Source organism: Ambystoma mexicanum, chromosome 6p (assembly GCF_040938575.1).
Source record: "Ambystoma mexicanum isolate Mex_15411 chromosome 6p, UKY_AmexF1_1, whole genome shotgun sequence".
NCBI classification, from domain to species: Eukaryota; Metazoa; Chordata; class Amphibia; order Caudata; family Ambystomatidae; genus Ambystoma; species Ambystoma mexicanum.
In genome coordinates, this window is record NC_090935.1 from 333,759,076 (window position 1) to 333,784,718 (window position 25,643).

The window sequence follows — 25,643 nt, forward strand, 5'->3', positions numbered from 1 at the left end:
CGGTAGCTCAGTCTCCACATCTCCCCAGTCTGAATTGGCATCCCTAGGGACCCATTTTTCCTTGGGAGGAGTTCCCCCATCTCTGAAGGAGAAGATCCTTTTCCCAGGATCTTCTGAGGATCCCTCTCCCTCAAATTGGAAGACCTGTACCTCCTCCACAAAGTGGGTCTGTTTGGGTCCTTTGTTTTTCCTACCCCCCCTCTGCTCCTTGGGAGGCAGGCTTTCAGGGGCAGGAGATTTTGTTTCCAGTTGCTGGTTTTCCAGGGGCTGTTTACAAGTTGGGAAGGAAGCTTCCTCCAAGGCTTTACACCCTCCTTCCCCTTGTGCCTCCTCCCTGGGAACCGGTGGGTTATTGGGGTGCTGCCCCCGTCATTGTTCTGGAGCACCAGGTCCAGCATTTTGGGGCATTATGCGGTGGCATGCTCATCTGAGGGTTCTGTTGTGACCCAGATCCCGTGCCATATTTTGGACCTGGCGCTCAAGTTTTGAAACCCGCTCAGGCTGATACGGGGCTCTATTTTCTCCCCTGGGATGATCCTGGGAAGGGTAGCTATCCCTTCTCTGGTAGTACCCCTGGTTGGGAAGATTTTGGTACCCCTCCACCCTTGGCCTCCCCTCTCCCGGATTGGGTTGTCTGGGCTCAGGGAATTGGGGAAAGAAGGATGGATGATTTTGGGGCTGGAAATTGGGTGGGTACCTGGGGAAAAAGTTCTGCCCAGGATTTGGTGAATTTCTGCCCTCCTGGGGGAAGTTAGGAGGGAAGTTCCCCGGGTCAGGTGCTTGGCTGGATCCCCACCCCTTGGGCTGGAGGAGTCCACACATAACCCAGGATTGGTCGGTTTCCCTTGTAGCGGGGACTTACATAGTCAGGGGAGCGGGGGACCCCATTTGTGGGACTACCTCCTCGACTCGCTGTCTGTGACTGGCCTGAGGGCCTTCTGGGCTGTGAATTATTTGGTGCAGGCAGGATTTTAGGCCCCCCCATCTCCAAATCTAAAACGGGGGCAACCTTTACCTCTGCCACCTTGGCAGCAGCAGGGGTGCTGTTGGTTTTTGGGGTTTTTCGGCGCATTATTTTTATTTTCGATGGGCTTCTGCACCTCATAGAACTGGGTAGCCTGTTCAATGACCCAGTCTAAAGATCTTTTCTCATGAAAATCTCTCACGAGCTCGGTCATTATGTATTTGGGTAAGATATGGAAAAACGTATTGATAAATTCTCTGCTATCCGTGCGCACCCTTCTGGTGGTCTGTGCAAAAGCACGCTTTAATTCTTGCACAAACTCTTGTGGGGCCTGATCCTCCCCACATTGCAAATTGTAGGCTGCCTTGCGAGCCTCTTGAGGATTTCTGTGCACAAAAAAATGTTTCAAGATGGCCGCCCTGTATGTGGACCACTTTGAATGGTTTTCATCCTCCAGCCCCGCAAAGAAACTGGAGTATTCTGGTGAGAAGATCCACTTTACATATTGAATACAGCTTTGTCTGTCCTTCAAATGGAAAGTCTCCATCATTTGCTCATAGAGCTCCAAGTGTTCCCAAACAGAATACTTGGCGTTCTTATGATAAGGCGTGATGACACTCCTTATTGCCTTTATTTGTTTCAATGGGTCCTTAAGCAAGTCCCTTTTTGCCTTATTGGCCTTTTTGGTTCGGGTAACGCTGGTCCATTCATCCTCCGACTCAGAAGCGCTGCTCCCAGAGGTGCCCGTCTGATCTTCCAGGTTTTCCCGGATTCTGCGAGCCTGGCAATGGCTGGCAGAATGTGGGGACCTGGTCTCCTGTGTCCTGTGACGCTCAGAGGAGTCTTCAGATCCCTCCTTGCTACCAGGATTTGCTGGGTATCCCCCCCACTGACCTAACTGGGCAGAGGTTTTCAGGATGCCCTTAGTGGGCCTACTCTCCCGGGGTTTCCCACTAAATTGTGCTGTGCTTGGGTGCCCATACCCGGGTGCCTGCCCATCCATTCCTGGGAGGTACTGGCCTATGAGCCCCATACTTCTAGCTGGATAGTAATCTGCCATCCCTGTGGCCCTGGGCTCATGTGCACGAGGAGACATGGGGGTGGCAGAGTCCAGGGACTGGGATAGATGAAGGCCTCTGTTACTAGGGCTCCTGAGGTTATGCTCAGGAGTTTCTCTTTCCCAGCGAACCTCATCTCTATCCGCCCCTGCTTCCTGTTGCAATGCAAGAGCCTGCGCTTTCAGTTCCTCAGTTAAGGCCTTACTAGACTCTATCAGTCTCTCCTACATGGCTACCTGTTGCTGGAGCCTATCATTGTGCTGGCAGAGAGCCTCATTTTCTCTCTGTGCCTCCTGATTGGTCCTGGAGTAGTGGGCCAGTCTCTGCTGCTGGAGGGTTACCTCCTCAGTCCCATCCCTACTGGCCTGCTCCTTTCTTGCCAGACCCTCCTCCACCCTCCTGGTGTGATCTAGCAAGCCCTGATGCTCTTTTTGGAGGTCACCCAGCCCCTGGAGGGCCAAGTAATTTTCTTCAATTTTTCTTTTTAAATGGCAGACTTCCTGGCCTAAGGTATCCCTTTCCTGACCAAGAGCCTGCATTTGTGACACCAGGTCGTCCCTCTGCATGTGAAAGGCACCAGCTTTCTGGCGTTCTTCATCAAACTCTGCCTGGGTATTCAGGTCTTTCAAAATCAATTTATTGCTTTCCTCTTTCTCTCTGTCTAGTTGGATTTGCAGGGTGGCTACCTGCTCTCTGCATGCCCTGTTGAAATTGATCTGTTGCTCCAGCTTTTTCTGGCTCTGCAGTAAGGAGTCCAAACTGTCTTGGTGCTCCTTCTGCAAAGCCAAAATTCTGGTATCCTGGTCTGTCTTTTCCTGTTGCAGTATATCCATGTCCTCTTTTATTTTAATGATGTACTGCCTACCATCATTTTCTGACTCCTGGCTCCTCTGCAGCCTCTACTCAGAAGAGACCAGGTCAGATTGAGCCTTTTCTAACACCATCTGTTGCCTATTTGCCAGATCTTGGCCTTCAGCACATTTGTCCTGCATGGCTCCCATATATAGATACAAATATGCCGCTATCCTGGCAATCTTATTATGTTCATCTTTGGCTTTAGGGGCCATATATAGTTCACTCAGGGCCACATGTAGGGGACCCTGATCTCCCCATGTATCTGACCCTGTTTCAGTGACCTGTTGCGCGATTGCCTGCAACCAGACCGTTTGGTCCTGACGAGTCCACTCACCTCTCATAAATAGCTTATGTAAGAAGTGCTCTCTGGCTATTTTCATATCTACCAAGGTCGTCATTCTGGAATTTGAGTTCCTTCCTGACTTACAGAAGATTGTATTTTATTTTGCAAAACAGACCGTTTCCTTAGAGTGTTCCTTTGAGAGATGCTTTCACAGTGTAAAACAGCGTGGTGATCTAACCGGATATGTGTATCTGGTCAGTTGGCACACTGTATTAATCTGCACAAGTGGTAAATCTAACCCAGAATATCCCAGACGAGCCCCCACTCACTTTTGTAAGCGATATTCAATCAACACTACAGCTAAGTCAATGCCTAGTCTGGGATGCTGAGGAAAACCCTTATTGATGTATTTTTATATCCAGTTCAGTACTCTGGATGACAACCCTTGTACAACACCCCCCCTCTTAGAATCCCCCTGACACCACTGTGCCAAGAAGTGGGTTTGTTTTGCAAATTAAAAGGTTTATTTGAAAATTTAAACAACATATATGTATATCACACTTCTATAAATAAATTGATAATGGATATTACACTTGTGAATATGAGCAGTAGTCAGCAAGAGGTAACTTATGAATAGGAACAGAAGAATAAGGTGGGAAAGAATGCTTTATATGGTTCAAGGAAACACAAGGTGGAATAAAATGCAGTACAGAAATAACTTGTTATGATTTTAGCAAAAGGTAATATGATCACTTTTTCTTTTGACAGTTCACTCCCCCCCTATGCGATGCAAGAAATGGAAGGAGAGCACACAGTCTTCAAGAATCCCAACAAATCACACTTTATAATGCAATACACAGTTCCAGTTCTCCCAGCAAGCTTAGGGAAAACAGGGATGAGTTTTAAACACAGGCGAATTACTTTAATGTGGTTTGCAAGGAAGTGAAAAGGTGCTAAAATTGCTTTTAATTCCCTCTAGAGGTTCAGGGTAGGTGATGACTACTTTATATTAGTTATTAGTTTTTATATTAGCTCACTTGAACAATACTCTATGAATGATTAGCAGATTGCAAACAAATTTTAGCAAAGAGAAGCAAAAAGCTGCTGATTTCTACAGATGAAGAAATCGGGCCAAATCGCAAATCGCGGTAAATATCGCGAGTGCGTGTCTCGCGATTACCGAAGAAGTATAGGGAGTAGGTAGGAAGTCTATGTTCGTTGGAAAGCCTAGGTTCTAAGCTTTCAGATGAAAGTTAAATCTTGTTCCTAGCACAAACGGTTCCGGAGATACGGATGATTTAATAAAGGTAGATTTTCGGATTTAAAGTAAAACTCAAAATGACAGGTGACAGCTTGCAGCTGCAGAATTGACAGGTGACAGTTGTGCAGCTTTAAAAATGACAGATGACACGATTTCTATGAGGCTGTTCTAATTAGGTTAAAATAGTTTGAATTAGATTATTTTAACTAAGAGATTGGATTCTGCACAGTTCTGGCGGATACTCACTCCTAATTTTGAAATGAATGGGCCTCGTCACGGATCTGGTCAACTGGACTGGACTTCGGTTCTCTCTGCTCGGCGGGTCAATCAGGCACCGGTTCTGCTCACAGTGGTCTGGGTCTCTCTGGATCTCTGGTCTGGTCTCTGGCAATTGTTCTTGGCAAAGAATTCAAACAGCTCGCCCGGCTGTGGAATAGTTTGCAAATGATTTTAAGGATGCTGTGGCCTGCTGTGAAGAGTTCTCAGTTTGTGGGTTTAGGCCCTTGCTTTAAGTTCTGAAGTAAAGTTCTGGTCTTTGGAGATTGATGGATGTGAAGTCTGGAGTCTCCCGGCAGAGCGTCCCGCAGAAAATGGAATTGAATGTCCTACCTGTCCCAGCAGTCTCTTTTTATGTGTTTTAAAAAGTGGGTGGAGAGGCTAGCATCCCTAAGCCTGCCCCTCTCTTGATTTGATAGGTCAATAGATTCTTTGGTCCCTGATGTGGGAAGGGATAGTGTGTCAGAGTGATGTCATTTTTATGACCTGCAGAAATGACACTCCCCTGGTCAATGTGCACACAAATCTATTCCTGATCCAAAAACATATTTCCCAGGTACACAGTTGTTTGACATCACATACACACATCATATATTACTAAAGATAGTCCCTGTCCGGACCCTGGCGTTTCAAGGAGCTTGCAATCAAAAATGGCAACTTATTTTCTATTTTAGTGGGTTTTGCAACATTGGTTTTTCATCATTTCATCAAAAATTATACATATTATATATATATTTCCCTTCCACATATATCCCAGTAACTTTCCATGTCTCTAGCTTAAACACATTGTCTACAATAATCATAATTAGCGGGGTTTTGCCCCAGAACATGGTACAAATTGGAGTTTGGACTCAAATCGTGAGGGCATTTTTCAAACTAAGACTCTCAAAGTTGTACATTCCTGTCATTTGGTTGCAATAAATTATCACTGTTTCTATAAACTATATATTTGTTGCAATTCAACTCCCCAAAGTGTTTGGGTCCGCCTCCAGGAGTCTGGGTGGGTCAGTGATCACATGTCTCTCCTTGCTGGCAGAGGGCTGTTGAGAGGAAACACTCAAAATTAACATACCCCATTCAACAGAAAGAACCTTTTGTGTGGGCTCCAGCAGGCTGCCTGGAAGTCTCTCCTCAATCAATCAACAGGGTCATGTGATATCCTGCCTCCTGGTGTGGGAATCTTTGAGGTGTTAAGGTTTCCCAGCCTCTTGGCCTCTGGGAACAGCAGGTGGCTAAGGTTTCCAATTAACCAACAAGCTTTGAATTCCCTGCCCCTCTTGCAACTCCTAAATACAGTTTCCCTGTCAGAGTTTAGACCGCTAGCGCCACCTTGGGGAATTTGTCGGTACTGCATCCATTTTTGAGTTGTTTTGATTTACTGCATTTCAATAGAGTGGTCTTTTGCTTGATAGTATAGGACCCTTGCTTAACATTGTTTTGATGGCATCCTTACAGTAGAGTGGTGATGTGGAACCCCCCACAAGAAGGTTGTATCTTTAGAGTGGTCTTGTGCCAACTGCGCAGTTCTCCTATTCTGGCGTGAATGTGGGCGGCGATAGCTCATCCCCACATCCACCCAGTCTATTGATTTAGTTTGTTCTGGGATAGAATAATGGGCGGTGACAGCTCATCCCCACATCTACCCAGTCTATTGATTCAACATGGGTCAAAACCCTTGACACATTTATGCGTGATGGAGAGGGTTTTGAACATGATTTGCTTGTTGACAGTTAGCCAGTGAACTGCTTTGTGAGCAGTAGAGATGGGATCAGATCTTACGAGGTTGAGTGCAGCGCGCAGGGCATTATTCTGGCAGATGTGACTGCGATCAACATGTTGCAATAATCGGTATTACCCAAATTGTTCGAACACAATTGTTCGAATTACCGAATTGACCGAAAGTCGAGGGTCCGAATTGACCTTTGCACAATTAACCACACATATATATATAAATATATATATATATATATATATATATATATATATATATATATATATATATATATATATATATATATTGGTTTGGTAATATATATATATATATATATATATGTATGTATATATATATTTATATATATAATAGGGGTTGCAGTTCGAACAATTCATATACATCCCAATAATCAAGCCTTGAGCCCACCACTGCACAGGCGTTGTTAGTTATCACTTGTGAGGTAGGGCCTGGATGTGTTCAGCAGTTTTGTTGAATAGGCAGCAGCAGAGGAGATAGCATTGGCTTGTCTGTTTAAGGAGAGAGTGGAATCTAGATGGACTCCTAGGGTTTTTATGGAGGGAGAGACTGGGATCACTGAGCCATCCATGTTGAAGGCTGCAAGTTTTTTTTAGAGCTGATGGAGGCCCAGTGATGAGAAGTTCATTTTTCTCATCATTGAGACATATGCCATGGTTTGCCATCCAGGCTTTGATGGTGGCATAGGTAGCAATGAAGGAAGCTGCATCTTTAAGGTAGGAGCCGGTAAGAGGGAGGAGAATTAGTCTGTCATTGGCATTGGTATAGGCTATGCAGAGTGAGTCGAGTTGGTTGAATAGGGGCTTGGTGAATATGTTGTAAAATGTTGGCAAAAATACAAGAACCTTGAGGCACCCCACAGCTAATAGAGGAACGTGAGGTGTTAGAGTTTTCAGCAAAGACTTTCATTACCCTACCTTCGAGGAAGGAGGTAATCCAGGAGGCGGCTTCTTTGGAGAAGTATCCAGAAGAGGTGAGTTGCTCACATAGTATCTTATGGTCGAGCAGATTGAAAGCAGCGGACAGATCTAAAAGCAGAAGCAGGGCAAGCTTTCCTTGGTCTCTGATTTTGTCAATTAGATTTCTCAAGTCCAGAAGTGCTGACTCTGTGCCATGACCAGGATGGAAGTCTGACTGTCGGATACCAAGGATTTTGCGTGTTTCTAGATGGTGTTGAGTTGCAGGTAGGCTGCTCTGTCAAGGACTTTGAGACAGAAGGGCACGGTAGTTATATGCCAGTAGTTGATTGCGGCAGAGGGGTCGAGGGTACGTTTTTTTAATAAGGGAAGGACCCAGTATTCTTTAAGGCAGAAGGGTACTACACCCGTGTTGAAGGAGGCATTGATGAAATCCATGATGAATGGTTCTAGTACGTCAGCACAGTCCGTAATCAGTGGGGCTGGGAATGCATCCCCTTTACAACTGGAAGGTTTGAAGCCGCAAGAATGTGAAGGGTTTCTTGTAGTGAGATTTCTTGGAAGTTGAAGATCGGGACTCCTGGTTAATTGAATATGGACTTTGGGGTGGCCAGGTTCTGGTGGGAGATGCTGGATTTTTTGGCTAGGATTTTCTCTTTTAGCATGTGGATTTTAGATAGCAAGGCCTACTGGATACTGTCACACCAGGCAGAGACTTTGATTGCATTGGAGGCTTGGGGGGCGGGTGATTCCAGTTCTTTGAGCATGGCGAATAGCTCTTTTGGGTCTGAGTTAGCATTCACAACTCTAGTGTTGAGCGAGGATGCTTTTGCTTGAATTATAGCATTTTTTTATTTCACACTGAAAAGAGAGAAAGTGAGATTCAATGTGTTGGAGAGGTTATTTTACATTTGGACCCTGCAAGTCTTTTTTCTGCTCTAGTTGTTGTGAGCTCTTGGGTGTACTAAGAGATTTGGCGGAGAACTTGTTTGGATTTTTATCGCACTCAAGGGGAGATATTGTAGATGGCATTGTCCAAGGTGGTGGCAAGGTGTTCAGGGTCGGATGTATTCAGAAGGTCAGTATTGAGGGCAACAAGGAATGGGACAAGGTTCCCTTTAGTGAGTTTGTGTGAGCACCGGGCCAGGGAGGGGGGACTTGGGCTCGTAGAAGGTTTGGATATTGGGCCTGAGGGGAGTGAGAAGGTGATGATGCGATGGTCTGACCATGGGCCGGGGGAGTTGGCTTTGATGGTGGCATGGCAGTTGGTGTCAGCTTGTCAGTCAAGTGAGCATCCTTTATTGTGAGTGGGTTGAAGGATGTACTGGTTAAATCCAAGTGAGATGAGGGCGTTGGCTAAGGATATGGCTGGTAGGTCTTACAGAAGTGTCAGAATCCGTCCCAATAAATGCCACTTTCTTTATATTTGCTGTATATTCTTTTAACACTCTCCTAATCTGAGAAATTTAATTTCCATTTGTTATGTCAGAGTGGTAGCAGTGGCGGAGCAGCCAGGCTTATCTCAAGAGTATATGAACAGTAGCAGAGATTACGCAAAGGGACCACAATTACTGTGACTCAAGCAAACACTGACTCAAGGTTCCATGTAGAAAAATATAAGTACATTTATTTTTAAACCATTTGTTATAAACACAACACTTCTATTAAACTTAAACACAAACCACACATAAAATATACTACAACTAACCAATTCACTTTGTACAGTAAATCTCAAGGTAAGTACCCTGTGTTTGAATGGACTGGTGTTACGAACAAAACACGTTACCGTGAATACGATTGCAATCACTTTTTGACAGTTCTGTCTACTAAATAAACGCGTATCCATGACATGAAATGCTACCAGGGCAAAAACACACTTAGCACCTGAGATACCCAGAGGGTGTTGGAGGCAAAAATCACAGGCAATATTTTGGTTAGGCAGACAGAATTGAGAAACACTCAGAGACAGGAGTTCAAGAGTCAAAGGGCCGGAGCCAGGGTTAAGTAACACCGGAGTCCTGTTGCCGAAGATCACACAGTCAGACAGTTCACGATTCAACGTAGCCAAGAGTACTTCGATATTGTCAATGTTCGGAAGCAAAATTTATAAGAAGGAGGGAAGACAAGGGCAAGCGTTGGAGATGAAGAAAAGGGGTTCACCCAGTTTCCTCAAGCAGAACACAGTACCTTATTCCAATGGTGCAGCTGGTGCCCTGGCAGTTGTTCCTGTTGGTTTCCCGCAGACCCATGATTCCTGGAGCTTCATTGTGAAGGAGGACGTCTGAAGGGGGTCTGCACCACACAGGGATGAGGCCGGCAGCTGCGACAAGGAATAAAAGGTGCGCTCCTTAAAAACCGGAGAGGCTCTTCAGATGGCTATCTGGACCACTACATCCACGTGCCGCAATTTCGACCAAGGAAGAGGATCCTCTAGCTGTGGAAGATGAGCTGGTTATCCCCACCAGGCTCAAGGGAAGAAGACTCTGGACCGGATCTTCTCTAGTCGTTGAAGGGTAGATAGCTCAGGACTGCAGCAGGGCTTCACCGGGACGGGGTAGTTGCAGCAGTCATCGTTCTCTCCGCTTCTCTTCGGTTCCTTGTAGTTCCAGTGGCGACTCTGACTTCTAGCCCAAGAGACCTGCATTTTATGTGCAAAACCCCCATTCACACAGCCTGGCTGTCAATCCCCCAGCAGGGGGGTTGTCCAGCCTGGACAATCACCTCAGCCAATCATGGCAAAGTGCGACTTGGGTTTCCTAGGATACCCTGTGCAAATGTGTGACTACACCCCTCCCTCACATTCAGCCCACCTAGACACCCAGGCGCCTGGTGGAGGGCTTCTGAGTAGAAGCCCGCCAAAAGACGGTGAACAAAGAAGGCAAACCTAGTTTGCCGCGCAAAGTAAAACACAAGACGGACTTTAACAAAAAGAAATGGCGAATAAACCCAACCAGAGCCAAGAGAAAGACAATTTGGTGAAGTGGGTTTATGTTTGAGGCTAATATAATAGCCAAGAACAATACCACGTTTATCTAATATAATCGCAGTAGAAAAGTTAGGGTAGATACCACTGCCACCAGCCAAGTCTAAATGTTAAAAGAGCGAAACAATGCTCTAGGAGGTACAGATAAAAAGGGATATGAATTAACCCTTTCCAGTACTCCATGGAAGATGGGGTGTACTGGATCTGTTGTAGATTGACTAGGTAAGGTTAATGGTAACATTACCCTTTTCTGGGTTACTGTAGTCAGCCTCAGAAATGGAGTCGGGGGAAGTCTCAAAGACAACCCTGTGTCACTGCACTGAGGTGGTGTACTCCAGAGTCCACAATCACAAAAAAACAGAGAAATATTCTTGCCAAAACACAGGTAAGAGTGGGGGAAAAGCTCACACTCTTACCAAGGGGAAAAAATAAACTCCCGAAGTCCAGCAAAGCTGCTGGGGGACTCAATAGGTGAGGGAAATTAGCCATAAATGAGAATTCTCCCTAACACCATTTCCCAGTCACACAAATGGTGAGACAAATAAAACATATGTAAACTCTATTTGGATCGTTTGCAGGCACCAATTGATGCAGGATGATTTAATTCCACCTCTCCCCGTTAGAAACCAGACTATGATTTCAGGTAAACATTTCCGTCGTAGGACCCACATTGAACTAGAGGTGGTGCGGCATTGCCTCGATCTGTAAACTACCTCCAATGAACGGAAGGTGTTTTTATAAAATATGTTTGTGTGTAGTGTAGGGCTTCAAAGCAATCAGCACTGCTGATAAAACACAGCCTTTTCAACGTTGGTTTATCTAAAGGTCGACATGGATGATTTTATGGTTTGTAAATTCTATTTAAAAAAGTATATAAAGTTCTCAATACTCTGCTACCTATTTTAGAGAATTGATTGGGCTCATACCATCATCATAAAAGTAACAGGACACAGACAAACAAGCCATACAGCCTATTTAGATTGCAAAAAGCAAGTAACTATTCAAAAATAGTTTCGTAATTTTAAGGCCCAAAGTGATCATGTTGCGGTTTATCATAGAGGCATGCTATCATTGGGCCTCATTACGACCCAGGCGGTAAGGGGTTAACGGCGCCGTAAAAGGTGTCGGCGCCGTTAAATCCTTACCGCCTAATTACGAGGTCCCTTTGCGGGTCCCGACCTTAACGGCTGGTTTTACCAGCCGTTAAGGAAGGAACCCGCAAAGGGACTTTCGAGTTAATTACGGTACCACAATGTGCGGTACCGTAATTACCGCCTTCCCCATTCCCATTGAGCCCTATGGGGGCAAAAATGGGAATGGGGATGGGCCAATGGGGAATGGGGAATTACCGCCCCGCCAACCTTGGAATGGGGTGGTAATTCCGCCATTCACCATGGCGGAGTTGGTAAAATACCGGTGTCAACCATGGCGCTTATAGCGCCATGGTTAACGCCAGGGTCGTAATGAGGCCCATTGTAAATTGTAGCAGTGAACCTTGAGGGGTATAGAAAATGGAACTTGTTTTGTCTGCAGTGCCCTAAACTAAGGAAGAATTCAAATGAAGCAAGTTAAGTCATTAATCACTAACTGTATGGATCGGGTAGGTTTTTGGAATTTAAATGAAAGGCCAATTCTCTAAACATCCCATCTTGAGCAGATTAATTTGGGAAATAGCCAGACATTGAACTGTTTAGAAAATGCTAGCAGATTATTTTCTCAGAAGGATAGAGCCTAGGCGAACCCCAGGGATGGTGCTTGGACTGAAAATATACTGCCGGCAAGTCAGCTTCTTGCACAGTGTGGAGTTTTCAGAATATGCGAACCAGTCTATCACTGTGTGCTTGTAGGGTTAGAGTGATCAAATCACGCAGACAGGAAGCTTTGCCTCGATTGCAACAAGCCCAGTGAACAATATATGGAACCTTGAAGTGTGCCAGTGTATCCTGTGATGGCTTGGGAAGAAGACTAGGTTAACGTATCTGTGCACACGAGTATGTGACTGTGAAGATACCGTATTCCTAGCTCTGATACTGTAGCAATAGCTGACCTACTGGCTATGCACTGTTTCGATATGAAAAGGGCCCATTATGATAATACAACTACAAACTAACAGCTGTTGACCTTTGAATTCGCAGATTGGAGATTATAGGTCAGTATTCTTCTAAGGACCTTCAAGAGGACGAAGAGTGTTCAGTTTTGGGTTGGGGGTTAGCCTATTGTTAATAAGAAACCATAGATTTTTAACTACATGCACCTGTTTATTGGAAAATACCTGGACAACCACAATATAATGGTTTTATATGCAGTATCAAGAAAAGCGGGCTTGAATGGTGTACCTCTGCCATTTTGCTGGCCTCGTTGCATGCATATCGGCAGAAAAAAGGGAATGTGGGCGTTAGCAGGATAACAGGGAAGTCAGCTTCCTATCATGTGCTTTTAATGCATCCTGGCCAGATGTACCCAGGACCTGGGGGCCAGTATGTTTCTAAATCTTGACCCTCTCCATGTGGACTTAGTAGATGTCCCACCCTTCACCTTTAAGGATGTCACAGAACCTGAAGTACTCACCATTTAAATAAAATATCAAACCATCCAACTGCAAAGGTGACATCTGCTCCGCCCCAATCATCAAAGACTGCACAGCCACCTTAGCACATTCCTCACAGCTTTCATAAATGCCTCCTTTGCTTCGGGGCTCGTTCTCTCATCCTGAAGGAAGCCTGGGTGTGTCCACTTGTAAAGAAAACATCTCTCGACCCTACTTCCCCTAAAAACTACAGGCACATAACAATTGTCTCCTTCCTGCTAAATATTAATGACAAAGCAGCATACCTTCAGGTCCAACAACTCCTGGAATCCTATTGTATCCTTCTTCTATGCAATCTGGCTTTTCCCCGGGCCACGGCACAGAAACAGCCCTACTTGATTCAAAAAAACAACTGCATGAGATTAAAGATGCAGGCAAACCACTCTACTCCTCCTCATAGACCTATCTGCTGCATTCGACTAAGTAAACCATAAAACCCTATGTCACCATCTTTCCACCTCAGCTCACTTCTCTACCAAAGAGACCATCTGGGTCACCTCATTCCTCAAATGCAGAGCAGAGCCATGAGAGCTTTCTCAGACCAGGACTGCACAGCCCCAGCCCCCATCCAATGTGGAGTTCCACTGGGATAATGTATCTCCCCAACTCTCTATAATATCTTTACCTGATCACTCTTTGACGTTCTTGACTCTGTCAGCATATCCTACACCAACTATGCCTACGATACTCAAGTCATCCTCTGTCTATCAGGGGATTATGAAGCAGATACCAAGGCTCTCAACATAGCCTACTCCACCATTCTGGCTTGGATGGCAGCCAACTGGCTTTGCCTCAATGGGGACAAATCAGAACCTCTTCTTGTAGTACCCCAAGAAACATTAGGAAAGCTCAACAGTCAATACTCATCTTTTACAATCGACAACATACCAATCCCAGTCTCATTCTTGGTGAAGACCTTAGGAGTTTCCACTACTTATACTCCACTAAGCTGTTCAATGCGGCCCAACCATTCCTGTACACTGAAAACTGCCTCTCCATTGCCAGAGCGATAATATGCTCAAGACTGGACTACTGCAACGTTCTTCTCACTGGCACACTGGCAAAAAACCTAATTATATTTCAAATACTCCAGAATAATGCTCTTCAAGCAGCACTTGTTATCTCCAAAATAGAACACATCTCTGCAGTAAGAAGGAACATACATTGGCTCCCTATCAAATAACGTTTTCTATTTAAAACACTTGCCAACACCCACAAGTGTATCACACACACTGCCCCCCCAACTCTACAAGATTTTTATCAGATCAGGCTCCTCCAGACTCATCAGAATGCCTTACTCCCACAGACTCATAGTCACCAGGGTGCTAGCTTACCCTTCATTGCCACCAGACAATGGAACTCCCTTCCACTTACCATTAGATTGGAACACTCCCACTTGGCCTTCAACTCTGTTTGCCTAACTCATTCACACCACATCTTGTTTCATAATGTGTCTTCATGTGACTCTATGTGCCCTGTAACTAAGATGTTGTATGTTCTCTGTAGTATGTTCTCCTTAACAGCGCCGCAATTCACACGGGCTGTTGTGCGCTATACAAATAAAACATTAAATAAATAAATACATGTTTGTGCTAGTCACACTTGAGCATCTTAGTGCTCTCACCCTGCACAGAAGAATGGAGATCAGAATTTGATTAAACAGGGATGACGAAGGCTCTGCTTTCACTTTGAAAATTCATAGGGTTGACATTAGCACCCTTTTGTATTGGCTGAGAAGTGACATACAAATCTCCCTTCTCATGCCGAATATCTTATCAACAAAGCTATAGTGTCCACAGGCCAAAGTTCTTCATCAGGCTTTGGGTTTGAGACTAGACCGTGGAAAACACAATGGGTCCGACTTTCATAGGACTTAATTAGAGAAACTGCACTTTCTGTGCAAGAAAGCAGTCATTGTTAAACTGCACTCAACACAGAAATGGTTTTCTTGGACTAAAATCTCACTTACATATACACATTACATATAGTGAAAAAATGTCTAAGCATGCATCTTGTGTAGGCAATTATAGAAATCCATAGTCCAGTAATTTCCAATATTTTTCCGAAGGTTAGGGCCACCCTTAGGGTCACCTCCAGTGAGCTTGTGGACTTGTGTACCACAGGACGAAATAATCACACAACTTATTCAAACCACACAACATATAATTTCAATCATGTGCATAGGAAATATATGAATTTGCATCAGTTCAATGTGGTGTCATTATAGCTTTGTTAACAATTCTGACAGTTATCAAATAAATACACTATTTACATGGAAATGTATTTGAAACAAAGAAGCCCCTGATGATTATTTCCCCACACCTTCTCCTTCATTGGATCATGCAGTTGATACCCTTTTTACAGGGTCCCTTCTTCTACTTTTCCACCTCGGAGACTGGAAAGAATGCTTAGTTATCTAACTATAGATAGGGGTAGAAGGCCGGTTTAGTATAACACAGTATATACTTTAGAGCCGTGGATCTTTGCAAGGCCCTGATCAATGTAAGGGAGAGGCCACCTTGACATGTATACACTCTTGTTCGGTTTACTTAGGTCAGCACAGAGTCTGCATTGTCCATTAGGTTTCAATATTCCAAGTACTGGCTTATAAAAGGTTTTGTGTATTAGTCAAAAAAATCCTACGGCATTCCACATTTTTGATCATCTCTGCAAGTGATTCCATGGCCATGGTTGCTAGCAGTGTAGGTGATGTCTTACACATTCTGGTGCTATACTAGTGACCATAGGTATTGTTGTTTAATTAAGGGACATATGTCTACAAAATCATAAGAATCAACAGAGAAAATGTTCTGGAAATCAAGAAATATTTGTCTGAGCTGTTGTTTCTATCTATCTTTCTCATAGGCATCAGTCATACTGATCTGATCGAGTCTGGGTACCATGTTCTCATCACAAAAATTATGAAGAGTGAAGCGTTGCTTGATGAAACTGCATTGAACCATAGTGATCATTAACTTGATAATTACCAAATCTCTGCATTTTAAAATAGATCTTGGCTCCACCCACATCTTCTCAAAGGCCCTCTTTCTCCAACGTGTACCCTTGAACAGGACAAAACAGTGCCTTGCAGGCAACAAGCACACAACAGCCTACTTGTAGTTCCCCTCTTGCAAAGTGTTACTTGGCTTCTCACTATGGTCAAAACTAATATAACATAAAGTGTCCTAATAATCAAATTCAGATAAAACTCCTATATATCATTCAATAACCCAAGTGTGGTAAGTGATACTCGTTTCCATTCCAGTTTTCTTTTTGTTCTACAATGATTCACTTTATAGACATTCGTATAATGTTTCTTTCTATTGCCCCTTCTGTTTATTATATTTGTTTAGCTTTTTTGGAATCAAAGTGAGTGCTACTAATTCATTCTATTGAGAGCCTGAAACTATAATTGTACCTGGTTTCATACCTCTTTTTCATACAATAATTGCTCAATTTGTCAACACTACATAATTCTCTCACAGTTATCAATAAATAGAATTACAACACTTGGTGCCGTTCTTGTATATTCTTTTAAAATCACATATATACACAAGTGTGAACAAGACATACATTTACAGAAATACAGAAAAACTAAGGAAAAAACAAAGTGCATTCAGTTTCTAGTTTTTGCCTAAGTACTTTTCATGTGTCTGTATGCTATTCAAGAGTTGTTATTCTGCCATAGTTTTCCTGATTTGTGGCAGAAAATGGGACCTATTGTTGTATATTATTTCCTACAATGGTAATTCAGCCAATCCTCGACACTGCGAGTAGTTAGCTGTAGTTAGAGGCAAGGACTTGGTCTTGTGAATCCTTGTCCTTTCTATTGATGTTTTGGTAGGATGTTATGGATTTGGTTGCCTTCTTCTGGACATGGATTGGGTATCCCTAGTGTGGGAACACCAAATGCTGGGTTAATGAAATATTGATTTCTCGTGACATGCACCTAGACAGATACAACTATAAAATATGTGAAATGGAGGGAGAGAGAGTGGCCTCTCAGTGGCCTTGTGAACACTGAACTTTGGTGACCAACCCTGAGCAAGAGATGTTGAGTAGGGGCAGGGGCAATGTTGCACTGCTGAATAGTGTGGACCTGAAGAGTCCAGTCACAGGCTGGTAAGAAAATCCTAAATAGTTGCTGCCTGGAGTGGTATGTGCCAGCACCCGCTCTATAAAAAAAACGGAGGTGAAGCAATAAAGATAGTTTGTTAATTTCTCTAAGAATGTAAATTGGGGTGTGCACATGTGTTTTGTGCTTATCATTACCAGGGTAGTCTGGTTGTCCTGTTAATATGGGACTATAGTCTGATTGGTAATGGCCACAAACCTCCGTGATGTGGTGGGTGCCTCCACCTGAATGGAACAAGCACAAATGTGCGGAAATGAGTTTGTGCTGGCTCAACATTCTGATGTGATGTTGGTGGGTTGTTCCTAACAAATTGTTACCTGTGGGGTGGTGAGTCCAAGTATCCTCATACAGGTGGATTCCCACTATAATGCCCACTTATAGTCAGTTTAAGCGTGCCTGGTGCGTCTGTCACTGCACCCAGGGTGGTGCTGTAAGAGATATATATAGAAATTGAGGTCAGGGTTAATTTGACAGTCTGAACTGGGCAATAGGTTAGGGTGTCTGATATAATCTCTCGGTTAGTGCTGATGTGGGGCTTCTCTGACCTGTTAGAATCATGTACTGCCTTCTCTGTGTCAGTCGCTCACAGCGAGACGCAGATGTTGCCCTAGTTACAACAAGATGCTTGCCATCTGTGCATGCGCGTTTCCCATGTCGCGGCGGGCGGCGATTGCAGCGATTATGGTCGGCCATTAGTGAGCTGTGTCTATGACTGTAGAAAAGGATGGAATCTATATCAGTTTGGGGGATGGGGCTCTTATTGGTGTGCATATGTCAAGCAGCTGACATGGTAGTCCTGTGCTATGGATGGGGGTGGTAACTGTTGACATTGCAGTCTAGATGACATTCCCTGCTAATAAATCATGCGATTTAGCAATGTATGGACTACACATTGTGGGAGTAGACAAGGTTCTGATATGATATGATAGGATTGATTATTTATAACACACTTAATACCCATTGGTTTCTAAGCGCGGAACCGGGGATCGAACCTGTGCAGTAATTTGTTAAGCCTGCATGTGTACTGCTACAATTTACAGTCCATGTCTAAGTCACAAGGGAAAAGGGGCTCAAGGCATTAGTTATATGTAGTTACCTGTTGGAGTACAAGTGATGTCAGCATTTGTGTCATGGCCCATTTCCTTCCACTATAGGATGGCATTATCTCATTCAGGCCATTGGAGTGTGTTTGTAATATGTGAATCCACGATGTCACCTTGTAAAGCTGTGCATTGTTGATATTCCTATTGCTCTTTACTAACTCCACCGGCCAGCATAATATTTCATCCAGTCCATGCTGGCAATCTATAAAGTGTGTGACGAACGGTGCTGTGTGCACCTTACATCTGATTTTAGAGCAGTGTTTACCAGTCCTTTTATTCACAGGGCGTGTAGGCTGCCCCACATCCCGTAGACCGCATGGGCACCCGATCCCATATACCACTTTGCATGTCTTAAAGTTTGAGAAATGTCTCAGTGTCCATTGTTTTCTCCCTATGGTCATGCAGGATTCCAAAACCTCATACACAAAACACTAGCCCCATGCTTAGCTTAACCATGTCTACCGCAGCCCTAATTGTAGCTTTTTCCAGTAGCCTATTGCTAAAATTGCTGGATAGCTAAATGTTGTATTTTCTCTATCATTGGGTATGCTATATTTCTGGCTACAGCGCCACCAGAAACCCAGCTAGGTGCAGAAATGCAATACTGCAAAGTGTTATTTTAAGAGTTTTCAAATTCTGGTGAGTAAAACAAACGTATACTATATAAAAAGGAATGTAATCACCCTACTATGTAGTTTTTAGTTGAGGATGGTGGCCAAAATACTAGAACACATGAGACCTTTGTGATCAAAATCCTTATCATGCTTTCAGAAAACGTAATAAAAAGGGAAATGCAATCTAAAAGTAATAGGTACAGGTCAAATGCACCACCCCACACATCCTGTCCCATCATTGCACTGCACTAACATGCACAGCCACACTACCCAACACAGACACCCAGCACTGGAAACCTATACCATCCCTGCACCACACATGCATACTGCCACTAGTCCTGCAATACACGCACACAAACCACCCTACACATGCACGCATGATTGGTCCTAGGTCAAAAGACATTTTTCTTTTTTCCGAAAGGAAAAAAGAACGATTTAGACAGACCTCTCCTAAACCGATTTCTAAATCGCACATGAGTGTGCCCAGGGGCTTACAGGCTCTGTGTGCCCCAGTGGACTCACGGGAGTGACAAGTAAGTTTGAAACTGTATGTGTGTGTGTGTGAGTGTTGTTGTATGGTGCTGTGGGAGTACTGGATGTTGGGGGTGACTGGCGCCCCCCGCGCGCATCGCCGCAAGCCCCGGCACCAAGGACTGAGGCACACACGTCCGTCTTGGTTCGGGCTTTCCGGTCGTTCTAACGCGGCCAGGAAATGCCCCGTTTATTTGTACTGCACGCGACGGCGTGCAACTTCACGTCGCCGCGTGCGCGCCCGTCATCGGGCAGCGCCACACTCCTCCTTTTTCGGGGAGAACCAAAGATCACAATTCAACTATACACTGCAAACCAAACACCACTGCAAATAGAACAAGTCACAAACCCCGATGCCATGAACACCCCTTTATTAGCATCCACCCGGGTCCCCTTAGCTAACAGTTCTCACCCTTCGGATCATCAGCCAACTGTCCCAGCACGTAATCAGTGAGGCGAGCAGGTTTCCCTCGCCCAGCCCTCTGGGGGTACCTCCGGCTCGCCTCCGGCACGGGTGATCTGTCCACCGACGGGCCCCGGGCTGGGGACTCTGGCATGCAGGGTGGGTCTCCCTCATCCTCCGGGACTCCTCCCAGGTCCGGATCAGGAGGTGGGTCAGTTCTGGGATCCCTAAGGTTTTTGAAGAAGCTTACATTGCGAGTTACTTCCGGCCGGCCATCTGATGCAGTTACCATGGAGCCCCGGACCGCCACAACGTCCAGTGGCTCAGGCTCGTACGGCAGGGAGAGCTTTCCATGCGGATGTTGATTGCGAATGAGAAACTCATCGCCCGGCTCCAGCTGTTGTGGGCGAAGACCCCTCCGCACGTTCTCTTGCTCAATTCTCACCCGCCGGTCCATTTCGACTTGTTGGTTATCGATCACCGCAGGCTCTCTTTCTCCTACCTCTGGCAACAATCCTCGAGGACACCTCCTGAACAGCGCCTCCGCCGGGGCCACCCCCGTGGACGCATGGGGGGTGGTGCGGTATACCCTCAAGAATTGGTAAAGGGCTCTCTGTAGGGACTGCCCCTGTCCTTGGGCGATCCTAAAGGTCTTATTGAGAGTCCTCATCAAACGCTCTGCTTCTCCATTTGCTCGAGGCCAGAGGGGTGTGATCTTCCGGTGCACCACCCCACAGCTCACCATTAGTTCTGCAAACCGTTCACTCTGGAATGGCGCACCATTGTCCGAGCACAGCATGTGTGGAAATCCATGAGCCGCAAACACTTTTTCCACAGCCACAACCACATGCTCAAAAGCCACGGACTCCACGAACTCCACCTCGGGGTACCTGGAGTACTCATCAACCAGGACCAGGAAGTGGGTGCCCATGGTGGTGGACCCGAAGTCGGCATGAACTACCTCCCACGGATGGGTCCCCCTCGGCATTACCTCTATGACTGGCTCCCGCTGTACAGGCGATGCTGCCTGGCACCAGACACAAGCCGCCACAAAGTCATCCACCTTGCGTTCCAGCTCGGGGAACCACACCTTCATCCGGAGACGGGCCTTGGTCTTGGCGGCCCCTTGATGACCCCGGTGCGCCATTGCAATCACCTCGCCCACCTTTGACTGGGGAACTACAATCCGATCACCCCGAAGCAACAGGCCGGATGTTGAGAAGGACAGTTCTTCGCGGACCTTCCATTGTTGCTCCAGCCCAGTCCGGGCTTCCTGAGTGCGCCCCGCCATAGCCTCGAGCGCTGACTTCCAGGAGCCTTGCTGCATGGACTGCCTCAGAACCTTAAAACACTCATCCTGTGCCGCTGCAGCCTCCAGCTCCTGAAGAGGCATGGCATTCGGCGTGGCTGCCTCCACTACGACTCGGACATGCTCCTCAGCTTCACAGGTGTCTCGGTCCCCTCCTACAGGCACCCCGGGGTGTCTGGAGAGGCAGTCAGCTGCGTTATTCGCCCCCGGTCTGTATACCAGAGTCACACCATACTCCAACAGAGCCAGCATCCACCTCTCAATGCGTGCTGGCGGCTTGGATGACGACCCCGCTAGGATGGGCAGCAGTGGTTTGTGGTCAGTTACCCCCGTCACCGGGCGTCCGAGTACATAGAGCCGGAAGTGGCGGCATCCCCACAGCACTGCCAGGGCCTCGCGCTCAATCTGCGAGTACCGTTGTTCTGCGTCCGACAGTGCTTTGCTGGCATATGCAACTGGCCGGACGCCGCCGTCACGGTGAATCTGTGTCAATACAGCACCCAGGCCAAATGGGCTGGCGTCGACGATGATCTCCGACGGTAATGCAGGATCAAAGAACGACATAGTGTCCTCGGCCGTGAGGGCACTTCTAATGTCATAAAAAGCCGCTTGCTCCAGTGGGCCCCAATTCCAGATGGTGTCTTTTCTTGTCAGGGCCCTGAGAGGCTCAGACCTGGATGCCAGGTTCTTGATGAACCGCCCACAGTAAGTGACCATGCCTAAGAAGCTTCGCACCTCCGATACAGACTCCGGTGGTTGTGCCTTCTGTATGTCCAGTCCCTTCTTGGGGTCAGGAGACACCCCCCCTCCTTGAACACAAACCCAAAGAACTCCAGGGAGGGGCATAGAAACTCGCACTTCTCCTTGTGGAGGGTGAGTCCCAACGACCGCAACCTCTCAAATGTCTTCGCCAAACGACTCAGATGGTCCACTTCCATCCTTGCAAACACCAGAATGTCATTGCTTATGTTCAGGACGCCCTCGAGGTCAGCTAGGGCACCCCGAATGATGTTCTGAAATACTTCAGCCGCCGAGGACACCCCAAAGCTCAGCCTCTTGTAGCGATATAATCCCCGGTGTGTGGTGAAGGTGGTGATATACCTTGACTCGGGGTGGAGGACGACCTGGTGATAGCCGGCCCGGAGGTCGAGTTTTGAGAAGAACCGAGCACCATGCACCTCCGCAATGATGTCATCCAGCGTTGGGGTGAGGTGCCTCTCCCTCTTGATGGCCTTGTTGGGGATCCTCATGTCCACATAGATCCTGACTGCGCCCGGTTGTTTGAGCTTCCTTGCCACCACTATAGGGGACACCCAGGGAGTCGGGCCCTCAACCTTTTCTATGATGTCTAGATTGACAAGGCTGTCCAGTTCTTTGTCGACCTGCTCACGGAGGTGGAATGGTACGCTCCGATGTTTCAGGGCGATCGGCTGTACCGACTCATCGATGTGCAGCCGCACCGGCTCCCCGGCCATCCACCCGATCCCCCTGAACAGAGCATCATGCTTCTCCAGTAAGTCATTAATGTCTTTCAGGTAGACGGAGTACACAAAGCTGACGATGCCGAGAGCTTCTGCCGCTGCACAACTTAACAAAGTATTCGTACTCACTGGGGTCACGTAGAAGTGTGCTGTGATGTGAGAGCCATTGTGTTCTACTTTTGCTACGAATGCCCCGTCCAGAGGGATGGGCTCCACACCACCGAATGCAAAGATGCGGGCCTTGGGTGTGACCAGCCTGGGCGGCTGCTCCATGGCGTTGTAATGTTCACGGGCCATGACGTTTACCGACGCCCCTGTGTCCACGAGGACAGGGACTGGAGACTGGTTCACTTCAACCACGCACCTTGGTTGTCATCGGTTCCTGCTTCTTAGAACCCCCACACTTGAGACAAAGAATATGTTCTCTTCGTCTTCTTCCTCCGCCTCTTCCACCTGGGCCTCCTCCTCGCTCTGGTCCACTTGAGCGACGTTGGACGGCCGACCTTGGCGAGTGGAACTAGTTCGGCCTTGACCCCTTGGCACCAGTACGGGCATAGTCGCCCTACACACCCTTGAGAAGTGGTCCGGCAGCCCGCACCGTCCACAGGTTTTTCCAGCTGCAGGGCATTCTGATTGGTGGGGCAGGTCATACCCGCATTTTTGGCAAATCTCGCCAGCCCTCCCGGCTCTGTCTCGGGTGCTGCCACCAAACCTCCTGGCACCCCTTCCCCCTCGCCACATCACGCAGACCTCTTCAATTTTGATAGGGCGTGGCCCGGCCTCCATTCTTGCAGCTCTCGCCTCCGCCACCTCGTGGCACCTTCCTAGCTCAAGGATGCGCTGGAGCGTTATCCCGGGGTCCCTCAGCACCTGACGCCTAAGCTTGCCTGATGAGCACGCCTGGATAAGCATGGTCCTGATCATGTCCTCTGCATCACCCCAGGCAAAGGCGAGCGACAGACGCCTCAGGCACCCATAAAAAGTGTCCAAGGTCTCGTCATCTTTTTGTTTGGCAGAGAGCATCACGAACCGCTCATAGTCCGCGTTGGCAAGGGGCAGAAAGTACGCTTGTAGGGCGGCCTTTGCTTGATCATAAGTTCCATTCCCTTGTGGCAGAGATTCAAAGGTCTCCTGGACAGAGGGCCCTGCCGAGTATAACGTGGTAGCCAGCCTGGTGTCGTCATTAACCACCTGTGCAGCCCTGAAGTACATGTCCAGGCAGTCCACCCACCTTCTCCATCTGGGCACCAAGCTGGATGGCGGGCCCGACACATCGAATTCGGGGATGGGCTGCAGAGCAGCATGTGCACGTATCTGGGCCATGACAGGTGCGGCTTGTTGAACACCAGGTGCTGCAGCTGGTTGTATTGGGGGTTGAAGAGCCGGAACCGCTGCCTGACCACCTACTGGTGCTGCTGGTTGCTGCATTGGAGGCTGTCGACCCTGCGGGGCCACTGGCAAACGAGGATGTAGCTGCGCCGCCGCACCGTGTGCTCCGTCCTGGTCCTCGGTGTCACTCATGAGTTTGAGCGCACAGGCACCCCCAGAATGTTGACCAGGAGCCGTAACTGAAACACCCAGTCCAAAATGACCCCCAGCATGGACCACCCCTGGATACAGTAACTTGCAACACACCTCTGTGATGATGAAGAGGATGAAGGCTGGTGGGGCCACCAGGATGATGATGAAGGTGATGAAAAAGGCACTCTGCCTTTAGCTGTTCCAAAAATTGTGCCAAAGGACAAATGGGTTGTGCAGGCCCAGCCAAGATGGGCCTTCTCCTGGCTTCCACTCGACGTAGAAAACCCAAAATTGAGTCGATGCACTATTCAGGCATAACCTCGTGTAGATGTAGCTGTCAGCTACCAGGATTTCCAAAAATTAGGCCTGGGGTCGCTTCAGGGCCCAAACCGGAGCATCTTGAAGTCCCACAGCCTGTTGCACAAAAGGGCCGCCAGCCGCGTGGGCAACGCACTACTCGCGGCGTAAAACAAAGTTTTTACTCTGACCTCGTTTCGGTGAAAAATTGTTCCGATGATCACCGCCGGGCCCGGGCATCATTTCCCCCACTCGTCGCCACTGTTGGGGGTGACTGGCACCCCCCGCGCGCATCGCCGCAAGCCCTGGCACCAAGGACTGAGGCACACACGTTCATCTTGGTTCGGGCTTCCCGGTCGCTCTAACGCAGGCGGGAAACGCCACGTTTATTTGTACTGCACGCAACAGCGTGTAACGTCACGTCGCCGCGTGCGCGCCCGTCATCGGGCAGCGCCACACTGGAGCACAACACCATGGCCCAGGGTCACCTGGGTTTACTGCAGACGCTCAGTAAATGACAGGAGAGGGGGCAGCCTTTTGCAGCAGGGGCACCCGCTGCAATGGTACACTGGGGGCACCCATCACACAACACCCAGGCACTGTGGTCACACAGGCCCAGGCAGACTACAGGGCCGCGGTCACACGCAACCACAAAACACACATGAGCCAGTTGTTGCCACTAACTGGGTCTCCACTGCAGTGCTGCACGTGCCTGCAGTGGCCCCTTTTATTAACGTGCATGATGTCGTGATGATCCGCGTCTTTTGAGGATTCACCATGCCCCTCTTAAAGGAATACTATATTACAAGTGTGTGCATGTATGTGTTTAAATGCAGGGAGAATGAGTGTTTGGCTATGGGAAGGGTGTGGGTAAAGGCAGGGAAAGGTGGGATTCGGGGGTTTAACCCCTGATTAATGTGAGAATGAGCAGCAGAGGGTGGTGGGAAAGGAGAGGATTCTATGTGATAATATCGCATTTTAAAGCCAACACAAAAACGGCCCAAAAAATCGTGCTTTTTTGTGTTTGGGCTTTTAAATGCAGGATTATGACATAATACCCACACACACCAACACAAACAAATGCAACACCCACGTGACCCTCAGTATTTCACTGCATACATACACAGAGAAGATCCAGAACTGCACTGCACAGATACAGTCTCAATGTAACGCACACACACAGCCACATGCGTGCACACACACAGCCCCCAGCACAACCTCTCATAATCTGGTCTTACACTACTGAATAACTGCGAATAATGAAAAGTGGCATTCCTTTAATAAATGGGCATAATGATTACTAGTACTGCTGTTCTAA

General features: G+C 47.2%; 1 protein-coding gene across 1 annotated transcript in view; it reads right to left on the reverse strand.

The window, feature by feature from the left end:
* The window catches only part of ADAMTS12 (ADAM metallopeptidase with thrombospondin type 1 motif 12), a 4,001,072-nt gene that overhangs the window by 1,340,826 nt on the left and 2,634,603 nt on the right, over positions 1 to 25,643 (reverse strand). The window lies entirely within an intron of this gene.